At 43.0% G+C, this 14,467-nt stretch overlaps 1 long non-coding RNA gene across 6 annotated transcripts; it reads right to left on the minus strand.

Annotated features, from left to right (window-relative positions):
* Positions 1–1,241: 1,241 nt before the first annotated feature.
* On the minus strand, positions 1,242–14,309 carry LOC123068585 (uncharacterized). 6 transcript variants are annotated; one of them, XR_006431855.1, is made up of 10 exons: positions 13,891–14,309; positions 13,734–13,819; positions 13,298–13,437; positions 12,755–12,863; positions 11,539–11,625; positions 10,726–10,840; positions 2,828–2,946; positions 2,402–2,449; positions 1,545–1,848; positions 1,242–1,447 (listed from the first exon to the last, which is right to left on the minus strand). It is a non-coding gene; the product is annotated as an uncharacterized lncRNA (long non-coding RNA). The 6 variants fall into 6 exon arrangements; XR_006431856.1 differs by having other exon boundaries at positions 1,553–1,848; positions 13,891–14,308; XR_006431857.1 differs by having other exon boundaries at positions 1,242–1,848; positions 13,744–13,819.
* Between the last annotated feature and the right edge of the window lie 158 nt (positions 14,310–14,467).

The raw sequence follows: 14,467 nt of genomic DNA on the forward strand, positions 1-14,467 counted from the left end.
CGTCTATACAACAGAAGCATACATACGAAGCAACGGAAGCACGGCCGTTGGAATAAAAAAGCGAGAAAGAACGAAGCATGTTTGGTAGTGGTTGAAGCAAATTTATTAAGCTAAACAAATATAAGATTGAATGGAACCATGATGCAACTTTAGGACACACACAATGCAAATATGTATGACTGAGTACTAGACATCGGCAGAAAGGATGGAAGCAATCTGCATAAACAAAAGAATCACTTGAACTGAATTCAGAAGCTCTCAGGAAGCATGAAATATGTATAGTACATGAATCTGACTTGTCTTTTCAAGTATATAACATTGAACATAGAAACAAACTAAGATTGCGGCAACATGGGGATGCAAGTTTGGTTCACCTACATACAAATTTCACTGAATTTTGTTTACCTATGGAAGCATACTCTCCCCCGAGAAGCATGCGTATTACAATTTAAAATCACCATGGATAAGAAGCATGAAAAGAGTATGTTCAGAACAGAATTAGTGTTAATTGGAAGCATGATTCTGGCATAGAATAGGGGCGGCGAGGGGGCTTGGGAGATCAAGAAACTGCGTCACTTGCTGGCTGCCAATGTCTGCTAAAACAAGATTATCAATAAAGTGAGGCCCTGATGCAACCAATTAGTCAAGTAACACTTTTCCAGAAGAATGAAAAACAACCTGAGGGTGACAAAATCGTTCGAAATAAGACATTGACGGATGCAAGGCGTAGTTTCCTACCATTAGTCGCGTTAGTTACCGTACCGTCACCACGGAGAACGGCTGCACGATGCAACCTGCAATTGCAATCACCAGCAGCCGCTATGTCGTTTCCTCGGTGCCTTGTGTACCTGTCACCCGCACATGTCGCCGCTGGCGAGCCTCCCCGGCCATGTGTGATTGCCACCCGGTAGTGAAGGCGCCGCGGCCTCATATGTGAGCGATGGCACGAGGAGAGAAGGAGGAGCGGGGGACCGGAGATGGCCGGAGAAGAAGGTGCGGGGCGGAGCCGGGGGAAAGGGGATCTGGCGAGGGCCGCGAGGCGAGGTCGGGGTGGAGGAAAATCTGCGTCCCGATAGGAATCTGGGCAACACGCGGAAGTTACGGGGTGATTTATTTTATTTCCTTATTTACAAAAGCAAGACTACTCCCGAGCGTCAGATCTCTACTATATTATTATTATTATTATTATTATTATTATTATTATTTATACTAATATACTAATTATACTATACTAATACTAATAAACAAGCAAACAAGAACTTCGCTAAGTACACCCGGCAACTTGTCCCACAAAACGCACGGAACAATCAACACCACACAATTATACCCGCGCATCTAAATCTAACAGCCATCATTCATTTGCTGCCTGTACGGTGTGGACTTAGGAAATACCCTTGACTGACCGTGCTCCACCTCCAGCACCCCCCATCCACCCCCTACAATCACGCTGTACTCCAGGTAAATAAGGAAACAACATTAATTCGTCATCACACCACGCTGATCTCCTGGTAAAATAAGGAAACAAAATTAATTCGACATCGCACCGTCGCACCATCGCCAATGTCATCGCCATTGTTGCCGACCAACGTGGAGACCGTCCGCGAGCAGCGTCGCTTCCTTCCCCGAGGTCGCCAGGGCAGCGACGCCACAGAACTTCTAGCAAGGTCGCCAGGGCAGCGACGCCAGGGAACACCCAGGATCCTGCCCTCGCAGCGTGGCATCCCTACGGGAGATCCCCACTGGTACAGCCCGCCCTGCCCGTCGCAGCCAGCCGGATACACGCAGCTGTAAAATTCTTCTCTCCACTTTAGTCTAAACTTCTTCCTTCGACCTGCTTCTTCCTTTGACCTGTTGCATCAATACTCCAATTTGTTATTTTCAGAATATATAGTTCTAAAATATACACGCGCGCACATCACAATACTACACATCTGTATCGATTTCCAGCCTAACTGATACATGCATCCTATGTCCTAGACCTGGTGTGAACTAAAATAGCCATTCATATTTTAGAGTTGTGGTTTCGAAGTTATTTGTAAATTTAATCCATATGAACATTATTCTTTTACTTACTTCGTTAACATATGTGCCAATATGTTCGCACCATACCCTCAGGGCCATTACCTTGACTGTCCATTCTAGATAATTAAGCTCCAAGGCACTTGATCAATTGACAACTGTAAAAAACAGGTTGCAAGTGCATGTGATGCCTACTTACTTTCTGATGAAGTCATAACCATCTGCATACTTGGTTGCCTGATTTTATTTTAAATGGAGTTGTATGCGTTGGTAAGAAATTAAGGTGTTTGTAAACTTGGTGAGACTATCTTGACGACAAAGGGAGGGGACAAACTATAGCCGCTCTTATCCCCTTAGAGGGAGAGGTTAGGAGAGAACAAACCATGTCTTTAGTCTAAACTTCTTCCTTCGACCTGCTTCTTCCTTTGACCTGTTGAATCAATACTCGGAATTGTAACTTTCAGAATATATAATTCTAAAATATAAACATGTGCACATCACAATACTACACATCTGTAGCTAATGTTTATTGACCTGTTGCAGCAATACTCAGAATTGTAATTTTCAAAATATATAGTTCTAAAATATACACATGTGCACAACACAATACTACACATCTGTAGCGATTTCCAGCCTAACTGACACATGCATCCTATGTCCTATACCTGGCGTGAACTAAAATAGCAATTCATATTTTAGATTACATCTAGCAGTGGGGATAAAAAATATAGCTTCATTGTCCCAAGTAGATACGTCAGGATAAAGAATAGAAGTTAATTTCCGCACCAATAAATCACAATTTCTGTACCTGCCAAAGCAACATTCTATGTTTGCGGCTCAACGGCAGGGCCAATATCATCTTCTGCCTTCTGTTTTTGTGTAAGTGAACAGGAGGGCCAACCACTGAGAGTGGTCCTGCAAGGAGACCTGTCATTACAACTTCCTATTAATAATGTAAATACGACTTTGATGAAGCACATTATCAACTTCCCAATTTTTTATGATAGCAATATTCATATGTAGGCCAAGGGTATGTCATCTCCCAAGAGTGCGGGAGCGCGCACCCCATTTCAGGATCTAAATAACAACCGACTATTGGGTAATTATCGTCAGCCTTTTCCTAAAAATGTCATACTGTATTTGTTGGTGCTTATATCCTAACTTGCGGTATGTACTTATATCCTAACTTGCGGTATCTACTTATGCAGACCCCAAAGAATTGAAGAAGCAGAGGAACAGAGAGTACTATGCACGCAATAAAGATGATATCCTTAAAAGACGGCGTGAGGCCCGTGAGAAGAAACAGGCTTCAACAACACTGCTTAACGTCGATCAAAATGTACCTCATACACCCCAGCCGTTGGCCCGAGGTAAAATTTCCCTTACACTGCATTCTTATGTATTGGTCCAAAAACTTATAAGATGCATGCACCAAACTAACAACAATATGTCATAGATATGGACCCTAACGAACTGCAGAGCCAACTGGTTGGGATACAGTATTCACAGAACATAGATGGTGTCTTCGAGAGACAACATCAAGCCTATAGTGATATTGAAATGACCGGTGTGGATGGCGATGTCAATGAACAAGAAAATGAAACAGTTACACCGGTGCCCATGTACATCGGTAATGCTGATCAACAAAGTATATACAACCCTATGTGTTCATACTAATTAACTTTATTACACATATATGCAGACCCTAAGGAGTTGAGGAGGCAAAGGAACAGGGAGCGGTATGCACAAAATAGGGATGAGATATTAAATCGACAACGCCTATCCCGTGAAAAGAGAAAAATTAGTACTGGCCTCAACGATGATAACACTGTGTCGCAAACACCACCTACAGGACAATCCGGTGTCACCCAGCTACATAAAATGACAGGTTCGGGTGTACCATAAAATATACCTTTTGGGTGGGAGGTCCTGCATGTACTTGCATGTTCACACCTCATCGAATATGCCAGAAAAAATGGGTACTCATGTGGTGCTGCAATTTTATGGCAGGCTTGTCAAATATACAAATTTCGTCTCATGAACAAATCCCAATCGACAAGGAAAATTATTTAACCTGCGATGATGAATCCAATTGGTTGCATAGGAATGATGCGTATCAGAGGCAACTAATAGCAGGAAGCTCAAAAGGTAAATTTAACTGGCTTTGCCTTCCGGTCCAGCCACCATTCTGATTGTAATCATCTTCTGTGCGAAAATTAATTGTACATGCAGGACCTCCCACCCAAATTTCTGGAGTTCAGGTACCACAAATGAGCATAATACGTGAGCCAGATTTCATAACTGAGCATGCTGGTTAGTTCGTCCGTGCAGTTATGATGTTGGGGCGCCCACAGTGTATATTTGATAAAAAAATCCCTGATTTTCGATTGTTTCTTCAGGTATACAACCTTTTAGCGGATCCAACCAACTTCAAAATACGCCGGAATATGATACGATCCGGCCTGCGCAACCGGATCCACTAGGTACTAATAACACTACTAATATGATATGGGATTTTGAAGATTCAGCATGCTTATGCTCTACTAATCTTATGATTTTTTATAGTGGGCAATGACCAGAAAGATGATCCATATGGGATTTTTGAACCTGTTGTTGAACTAAACAACTTACAAGGTATATTGTATATACTATCATACACACATACAGGTCATCATACATAAATTTGAGTCATTTCTGTATGACCAATATATTCCCTACTAGACTGCTTGGAGCCATTGCATAATGGAGAAGCTGCATACCATGAGCCTGATGAAGAAGCTAGAATATTTATGGATCAGGGTATGTGCACTGCGTATTTTCTAATTTACCAATCTAAAATGCACATATTATGGGTATTTACTGATAAAATACATGTGTTGTCCTGTGCTAGATGTTGCTTTTGAATCGTACCAAATTGGACAGCATCCTACCCGAGCAGTACCCGTAGCAAATACCGATGACTTCATATACCGAAACCTACCTACAAGGCACCATGTCCTAAGAAAGGTTGCGGACTGTCGCCACTGTGGGGCGTTGCGGTTTCCATTCGAGGGGCCAGCATTTTGTTGCAGAAAAGGAAAAGTCGATTTGTTTACTCCAGATGTTCCAGAAGAGTTGAAACGGTTGTTTACAAGTCAAGATGATGAGGATGCTAAGTACTTCAGAGAACATATACGGTATTTCAACTCGCACTTCTCATTCACAAGTCTAGGCGTCACCCTTGATCGTCGAGTAAGCACTGCGGCAGGAACTGGCATATATACATTCCGTGCATGTGGTGGGCTGTACCATGCTCTTGACAATCTGGTGCCGGCTAATAATGGCCCTCGACATTTGCAACTCTATATTTATGATACAGATCAAAACTTGGTACACAGGGCTAATAGGTCTCCAGATCTTAATATAGACCTCATACGAAAGATTCAGAATACTACAGCATAACCCTTATGCGCAAGTTTTGAAGAGCCTAGGGTCTATTCCGAATCTACATGAGTATAGAATCTCACTAAACACGGATATCAAGTTAGATCAGCGAAGGTACAATGGCCCTACGACTTCCCAAGTGGCAGCCATATGGGTTGAAGGGAGTGACCCACAAAATTGCTTTGACAGGAGTGTTGTTGTGCATGGAAAAACAGGAAACCGACCACTGTATATTAGAGAATACTATGGGTGCTATGACCCATTGTCATATCCACTGTTTTTCCCACGTGGAGAGACTGGCTGGAATCGTTGCATGCCATATATTCGGCCACAAGATGACACGAACCAAAATTCAATACATACTCCTGCATTGCAAGGAAACCAAGCCTCTGTCGAACATATAGGTATGATGTTCACTTTTATTTTATATACAAGCTATTTGTGAAGGATGATGACAGCTTTTATGTATCAGTTGAAGACTTGATTAAAGAAAGAGAAGAAGATGGTAATTTGGCACTGCATGAAGCCGGTAATCATGCACCACAAGGAAACCAAGCCCCTGAATTATATACAGGTATGATGTGAACTATTAATTTATATACTTTCTGTTTTCCACAATGATGCTCAAAACTTGTGTTTTCATATACATCTGTCATATCTATCAGATGGGAACTTCATTAGAGAAATAGAACAAGATGGGAATTTTACAGCGCATGACGCCCATGGCACTGATTTACCTTCGGGTATTATTCACTTATTCTTCAATTATTATGTTGTCGATCATTATGAATATTGTTGATGACTACAAGTCCACCCACCTTATTGATATTGATCTCAAACTTGTAGATGACAATGAGGATAACCCAGATGACGAATTTGGTGACAATGAGGTCAATGCAAAACAATCCAGAAAATTTGTTAGTACTAGGGAGTACTACTGCTTCAAGCTGCAAGTCAGGAGGAAGCTTTTTAACATCATCTTGTTCGGTCATCGCCTTTTCCAACAGTGGGCTGTTGACATGTATATCAAGATTGAAACTATGCGACTTGATTGGTACTCAAAGCCGGAAAATCAAAAGGTTATACGCGCTGACCTCTACCAGGTAGTGTTCTTGTGTTTATTTTAATACAGCATAATGCAATGACATTATGGACGTTCCAAGAATTTGTATAACGTTCTATGCTATTATAGGGTCTTGTTGACACCGTCGTTGTCGGCGAGTCACGCGGAGATCGAATTGGGAAAAGAATTGTGCTTCCACGTACATTTCCTGGTGGTGATCGCGACATGCAACGGAGGTTCTTGGATGCTATGGCAATAGTGCAGCGGTGGGGTAAACCGGATTATTTTATCACGATGACGTGCAACCCATATTGGGAGGAGATAACCGATAAGTTGTTGCCTGGACAGCTGCCGCAGGACCGTCCAGACCTGGTGGCAAGAGTATACAAGGCTAAACAGTGAGATATGATGGACTTACTAACTAAGGGTAAGCATTTCGGAGAAGTCGCAGCCTATGTACATGTAACTGAGTTCCAAAAGCGAGGTCTCCCGCATGAGCATATACTTCTAATCATGAAAGTAAAAAGCAAGTTATCGACACCAGATGACTATGATTGAGTGATATGTGCAGAGATACCGGACAAAGAGAAACACCCCGTTCTACATGAACTGGTCGTCAAACACATGCTGCATGGACCATGTGGCGAGTTGAAAAAAATTTGCCCTTGCATGATTGATGGTCAGTGTCGGTTTCATTACCCGCGAGATTTTTGTGATGCCACACAACAAGGGAAAGACTCATATCCCATCTATAGGCGGAGGGACGATGGGCGTCGAATTAGGATCAGAGGAGCAGATTTGGACAATAGGTGGGTGGTCCCTTACAACCCTTCACTACTTATGCGATACAACTGCCATATTAATGTGGAAGCATGCTCGAGCATCAAGGCAGTCAAGTACTTGTTCAAGTACATCTACAAAGGTCATGATCGTACATCCTTTGCATTCGAGCAGGATATCATCAATGATGGTGGAATCATTAATGAAATCCGACAATATAGGGATGCACGATACGTATCTCCTTCAGAGGCTATTTACAGGATTTTTGGTTTTAAAATGTTTGGTGTCAGTCCATCTGTGCTACAACTCCAGCTTCATTTGCCAAATATGCATACAGTTGCATTTAAAGCATGTGAGAATCTTGCAGATGTTGTAGCTCGACCATCTTCTTCAAAGTCCATGCTTACAGAATACTTTGAGATGAACCGGAAGTTTCCAACTGCACGAAAATGGTTGTACGGAGAGTTTCCAGAACATTATAGATGGATACCTGGAAATAAGAAGTGGCAGAATAGAAGAAATAAGAGATCACAGATTGGAAGACTTGTGCATGCACACCCTGCTGAAGGAGAGAGGTACTACTTGCGTGTGCTCCCAAGTCATGTCCGAGGTGCCACTTCATTCGATGATTTAAAAACAGTAAATGGCAAGCCATGCAGTTCCTTCAGGGAGGCATGTGAGCACTTAGGCCTTATTGAGCACGACAGGACTCTTGATGATTGCATGACGGAGGCAGCCACATTGCAGATGCCTTCTGCCCTAAGACGGTTATTTGCAACTATACTGGTGTTTTGCGAGGCAACAGAAATCCGGCAGCTGTGGGACAAACACCTGGCATCAATGTCTGAGGATTACCGGCGTAATCAATCCAATGAGGCAACACTTGAGCAGATGGTCCTCAGAGATATCAGGGATATGTTGCAATCCATGGGAAAAGATATTACAAGCTATGGACTTTCGAATTTGGTTGAGAACGATGGTTCTTCTGACGGTGAGTACAAAGAGGTAATAGAGGAGAGGCAAGTCAGCGTGGACAAAGAACACCTAGATTTATTTAGTAGTTTGAACAATGAACAGCTGGCTGGTTTCAATGAAATAATGGATCATGTGATGGAACACAAAAGCCAGATATTCCTTGTTGATGGTCCAGGAGGCACCGGCAAGACATACTTGTACAAGGCATTGCTTGCAAAGGTGCGTTCGATGGGCCAGGTAGCGATTGCAACTGCTACATCAGGTATAGCGGCGTCAATAATGCCCGGAGGACGGACTGCGCACTCCAGGTTCAAAATTCCAATCAAGCTCACTGACAACAGCATGTGTAGTTTCACAAAGCAGAGTGGTACAGCGGAGTTTCTTAAACAAGCCTCCTTGATAATTTGGGACGAGGTCGCTATGACAAAACGTCAAGCAGTTGAGACGCTTGATAGATCCCTGCAGGACATAATGGACTGTTCTTTGCCATTTGGGGGAAAGGTTGTCGTCTTTGGTGGGGATTTCAGGCAGGTCCTCCCCGTTGTGACACGTGGGACAAGAGCACAGATCACGGATGCTACACTTCTAAGATCCTATCTGTGGGAGAAGACCCGGAAGATACGCCTCACGCGCAATATGCGAGCACAAGATGATCCTTGGTTCTCTGAATACCTCCTACGGATCGGCAATGGAACAGAAGAGACAATTGGCGACGACTATGTGCGTCTCCCTGACGACATTGTGATCGGCTATACCGAGGATGAGAAAGCTATTAACACACTCATTGACAATGTCTTCCCATCGTTGCATGCCAATGCTAGATCGAGAGAGTATATGAGCACACGTGCTATTCTTTCCACCAAGAACGATCATGTCGATGACCTGAATGACAAGATGATCTCCAGGTTTCCAGGCTCAGAAAAGTTATACCATAGCTTCGACTCCATCGAGGATGACTTGCAGAATAATTACACGATTGATTTTCTAAACTCGATCACACCAAATGGCTTGCCCCCGCATGTGTTGAGATTAAAGGTTAACTGCCCGGTCATTCTGCTCCGGAACCTCGACCCTCATAATGGCCTATGCAATGGGACACGACTTATGATTAGAGCCTTCCAGGATAATGCAATCGACGCAGAGATTGTTGGTGGTCAGCATGCTGGAAAGAGGGTCTTCATACCTAGGATCCCTATGTCGCCCTCGGAGGACATCTCACTTCCTTTCAAACTTAAGAGGAAACAGTTCCCCATTCGCCTGAGTTTTGCGATGACAATTAACAAGGCGCAGGGTCAGACTATCCCAAACGTCGGTATTTACCTTCCCGAGCCAGTATTCTCACATGGTCAGCTATATGTTGCATTGTCAAGGGGAGTGTCCAGAGAGACGACGCGGATTTTGGCCAAGCCAAACAACGAGGTTGATAAATCTGGGAAAAGCACCAAGAACATTGTCTATAGAGATGTTTTGGGGAGATGAGGCAGGTGCGCTATTCCGGCATTTATTTGCACCTTGTTATTGTATCTGTAACTACTTGTGGATCTAACATTATTTGTTTTTATTTGCAGGTTTAGCGAAGGAGAATAAGCAGCAGAAGAGGAGGTAAGGTGGATGAACACAAGGGTATCTTCTTCGATCGAGCAAAAGGTGAGAGCTCTGCTTCTCCATCTGATCGCCCCTGATATGTATGTAATGACCAGATGGGGTACGCACGTGATATGTAATAATCAGATGGAGTAGGCATACATAATGATAGTGCCTACACCTTTTTTCAGATGATAAGAGCAAAATGTATGCTACTGTGTTCTTTTTGAGCTTCCATGCATAATATTTTTCTATGAGTATAATGTGCTAATGTGCTGATGTATTGCAATATTTCAGGTTTTCAAGTTTGTCAGGTGAGAAACACTGCATAGAAAAAAGGTTGAACAGACATTCATGGCAGGAAGAGGTAGAGGACAAATTGAGTGTCGAGGTACTCCGTGAGAAAGAGGATAAAGAAAGGAGTCAGCACATGAAGAGAGGCACCCAAAGTTAAAATGATACAGTCCTAATAACATCAACAATCTATCATAGTTATTAGCTTTTGCTATTCACTTGCTGTTTAGCCTATAGTTCAGCATCAGCTGAGATTGTGCTCCACTTTTGGGCCATCAGATTTCCATGTTCTGATAATTTACCGAATGGGTTATGTTTTAATGTAACTGATTTGGGTATGCAACTGTTTATGCATATAATTCTGAAGAACACACATCATTGCTGTTAATAATATATTGTACACGACTTGCTTCTTGATAATGTCAAGCATTATTACTACTATATTGAACATACGTCCAGGACAAAAGTTTGTTTTACCAGAAAAATTTAAGCTGGTTGAAATAACTAGCATGTATCTTCTCATTGCAAAATTTTATTTTACACGTGATCAGCAATAATATAATATAAAACTTAAGTACGAAACTCACCACAGTGGAAATCTGCTATGTCATCGTTTTATCAGGCTCACATCTCTTGGAACAACTTAAAGCAATTCCCTGGCCCCTCCTGTCCAGCACAGCCACTGAACTAAACCTTCTGTATCTGTATATAAAAAGGTAAGAGAAAACACACACAAAATCAAAGATACGTTCCGATGAGCTGAAACCAATATTTTTGTATTAAAATGTATCTACACTACTATTAAAAGAGCAAACATGAATTCTCCTACAACCACACCACAAAATGTACACAGGATAACCTGCACCCCACGATCAATTACATCTAATGAAATCTAACAGCACAGATTCATTCAGCGGTCTGCCATCCGATTGGATGGCTCAGATTCAATGTTCTGCCACCCACGTCTGCCCCGCACACGTTCTGCCCTTCAGATCGATCGGCATCACGATTTTTTCTCGCTCAACGCCGCCGCACCTCCATACGTCGCCCAACCCTAGCTCCGGTGGCTGCGCCGCCCATGACGCTGACGATTTCTACTGGGATGTCGCGGACGAGCGAGGCGGAGTTCCAGGCCATCAAGGCCGCCTACGCCGTCGAGTAGGCCAAGCCGCCTGCCCACGACACCGGCACCGGCGACGCCCAACACATGGTCCCAACAGTCGGCGGTGCTACCTCGCCGTCATGGATCCTAGCCAAGGTAGAGCTCCCCTCTTCTTGTTTCCCATATCCCCTTTCTTTCAAAATTCTGAACCCAAAGATACAGATCCACCGACGTTGCGCTTGGTCATGGAAATTGCATCCTTGCACCAGTATTAACAAGACGTCTATAATCCATCTACCTGCATGCTTAGGCTAGCCCTTGTGTACGCCGTGTTGCGGTATGCTTCCAATCGGTCAAGAATAAATCCATCTTGTACGACGCATACCTGTTGGAAAGCATAAAGCACTCTGGTGAATCACTTTGGGAGTTAATGGTTGTGCCAAAACTTGGTACCAGATCACAGGTTGTTCTTCCATGATTTTCAAAAAGCAAGCACAAGATCATGGTGTTACTGAAGTGAGAAGATAATTGATCTATAATCCAGTTGTGTGTCAAGCCTGCATCAATAGTGTTGTAGTATTGACAAAAACCATGTCAATGTTGCTACATTTTCATCACCAACAATGAGAACCCGGTTTTGGTAAATTAATTTGTGTAATAATATGTTCATTACTGATCCTGAACGAGGAGTAAACAGATTAGTTTCTAAAGCTTCTCCGTTGGGATGTGTAGGCCAGAAGGATAGCTAGAGTCGCCGCCGTCGCTTATGGAGCTCCACACCATTGCCCAGTTGTACAATAGCATGTGCAATCTTCTCCATTCAAGACTAAGTGCAACTGATGAACTCTTTGCCAAACAAGAAGATATGACTATCAGGCATATAGGCCCCATAAGGTAGCTATATAGTAATTCACTTGTAGTAGTGTGGATTATGGTCACATTTTGTCTAGGACTGCAGATATCTATGTCAATAAAAATGGATATTCTGCATATTCTTCTGAATTTTTAGTAAGGGCTCCATGTATAAGGTATGCACTATGCAGTAGTTCTGACCTGAAGCACTGATCAATTCTTCACATGCAGGAACGTGGAGAGATGGATCTGGTGGATTGTAGCCACAAGGTGAGTGGCTTGATCCTTAATTAATCCAGTTAAATTTCATGGATTATTGATTAGTTTTTTAGCAAGCAAATTTCTGTACATCTGATTGGAGGGGTACTACTGTAGTATGTGGAAGAAAGAGTATGTCTGCACCTGATGGTGATCTGCCAAAGTTTTGTACTTTCTACGGTAAATTTGTTACATGATAATGATAATGATATACTGCATCCGTAAAGAAATATAAGAGCATTTAGAACACTAACGCTGTTATATTTCTTTACAGAGGGAGTACATCCTATACTGAACAGGAGCAAGACAGAAAAGAATAAAAGATTCTCTCCAAATTAATTACGGATTGTTTCCTGTGATTTTCAATTCCAAGTAATAAAGGATATAAGGTTACAATTCATCACCTGAAAAAACAGATCTTTGTAGTCATAGCTATGTCTTCTCCAAGTGACCATACCCTTAAGCATTTGATGAAAGTGGATATATCATCAAGAGCCCTGCAAGCAAATTTATCTACAACAGGAAACACACAATGATGACATATCAGATATTCACCTTCACTATCTGAACTGTTTAATGTTTACTTCCGCTTCTAATGTTAGCTTATCTAGCAAATTTCTGTTATTCTGAACATCTAATTGACTTTCAAATAGTACAGGAGCGAGATATCCAGCTATAATTACAGTAGGGATCGATGCTAATTAAACCTCTTGACACACTCATTTGAAAGTCAAGTATATTTATGCAGCGACGCCTTATTACTCCTAAGAAGATATCATTACTTCTGCCCATAGGAAGAGATATTACACCATCAGTTGAATTTAGCTAAATCTGCAGTTTTCATTACAATGCCTGAACCTTATTTATCTTGCTTCACAAAAAAAGAGAGGATGAAGTACCCATCTTCCAGTCATCTGGCAAGCAACAGTCCAGTTCATATTGCATACCTTCTTAGCAAGCATTATCGAGTGCCATTGTATCCTGAATAACACAATTTTTTTGAGGAACCGACAGGAGCGCTGCCTTTTCATTAAGAAGGGGGAAATATGTAGAGGTATCTTGAATAGCACATCACACAGAGGCACACCTAATTGAAATTACATTTGTACATTAGTACATGGTAAACGCACAGAATGAATTAAAATTTAATTGCAAAGATAGGATAATCCAGACACGAAGTAATGTCTAAGGACTACGATCAAATCAGAATTAATCCTGATGGTTAATACAGCGATGAGAATTCATTTCATAACATTAATATATTATTGACTTGTGCAAATTGCAAAATAATCAATCAGTACACTAGCTAAGGAAAGCTGGAGCTGAGCCGTGAGAATCAATTAGAGAGATAAAATGTGAGAACATGCAATGGTCATATCTTACTGGCTCCTACACATCTTCGCGGAGGCTGGTGAACTGGCTGGGAGGTGGCCGTATCTCACTGGCTCCTGCACATCTCCACGGCTCAGCTGAAGCGATCTATTATTAGCTCATTCCACAAGCAACAGAGAGAAGGAAGCAACAATTGATTTGCTCATACCAGTGGAGGCATCGAACTGTGCCCAGATATTGTTGCGCACCCACGCCCGCTCCTTGTTGGCTTGTTGCGGGCCTCGGCGCCCGCCTCGCGCTGGGTCGCCTGTGAGTGCGCTGAGCTCGAGCGCCTCCTTGGGCACTTCGGCGAACGGATTCGAAGAAGGACGGGGAAGAGCAGGGGCGGGGAAGTCGCGCGCATCCGACGGAGCCTAACGCTAGGATGCTCGCGAGCATGCCGAGCTGGCCAGCTGGGGGACCTCCTCGGCCACTTGGGCGACTGGATTCGATGAAAACGCGGGGAAGAGAAGGGGTTGCGAACCTCTTGCTAGCGGTGGGGACGAAGGGGAGGGGTGGCCTGACGAGGTGGAGAGAGGGAGCTGGCGACCAAGGAAGAATGGGGAACGACGGGGAGAAATGTGAGGGGCGGTGGGAAGGTAGGTGACGGTGTGGCTAATTGAAGGTAGGTGGCGATGCTAGATGCATTGATATGGGTCAGGAAAATTATCAAAAGTCCAATCGATCCAGCCCAACCGTCCGGCTGATTTTTTACCGGCTAATTACCGATTGCGTTCTTGAATCGG

Source organism: Triticum aestivum, chromosome 3B (genome assembly GCF_018294505.1).
Source record: "Triticum aestivum cultivar Chinese Spring chromosome 3B, IWGSC CS RefSeq v2.1, whole genome shotgun sequence".
Lineage (NCBI taxonomy): Eukaryota > Viridiplantae > Streptophyta > Magnoliopsida > Poales > Poaceae > Triticum > Triticum aestivum.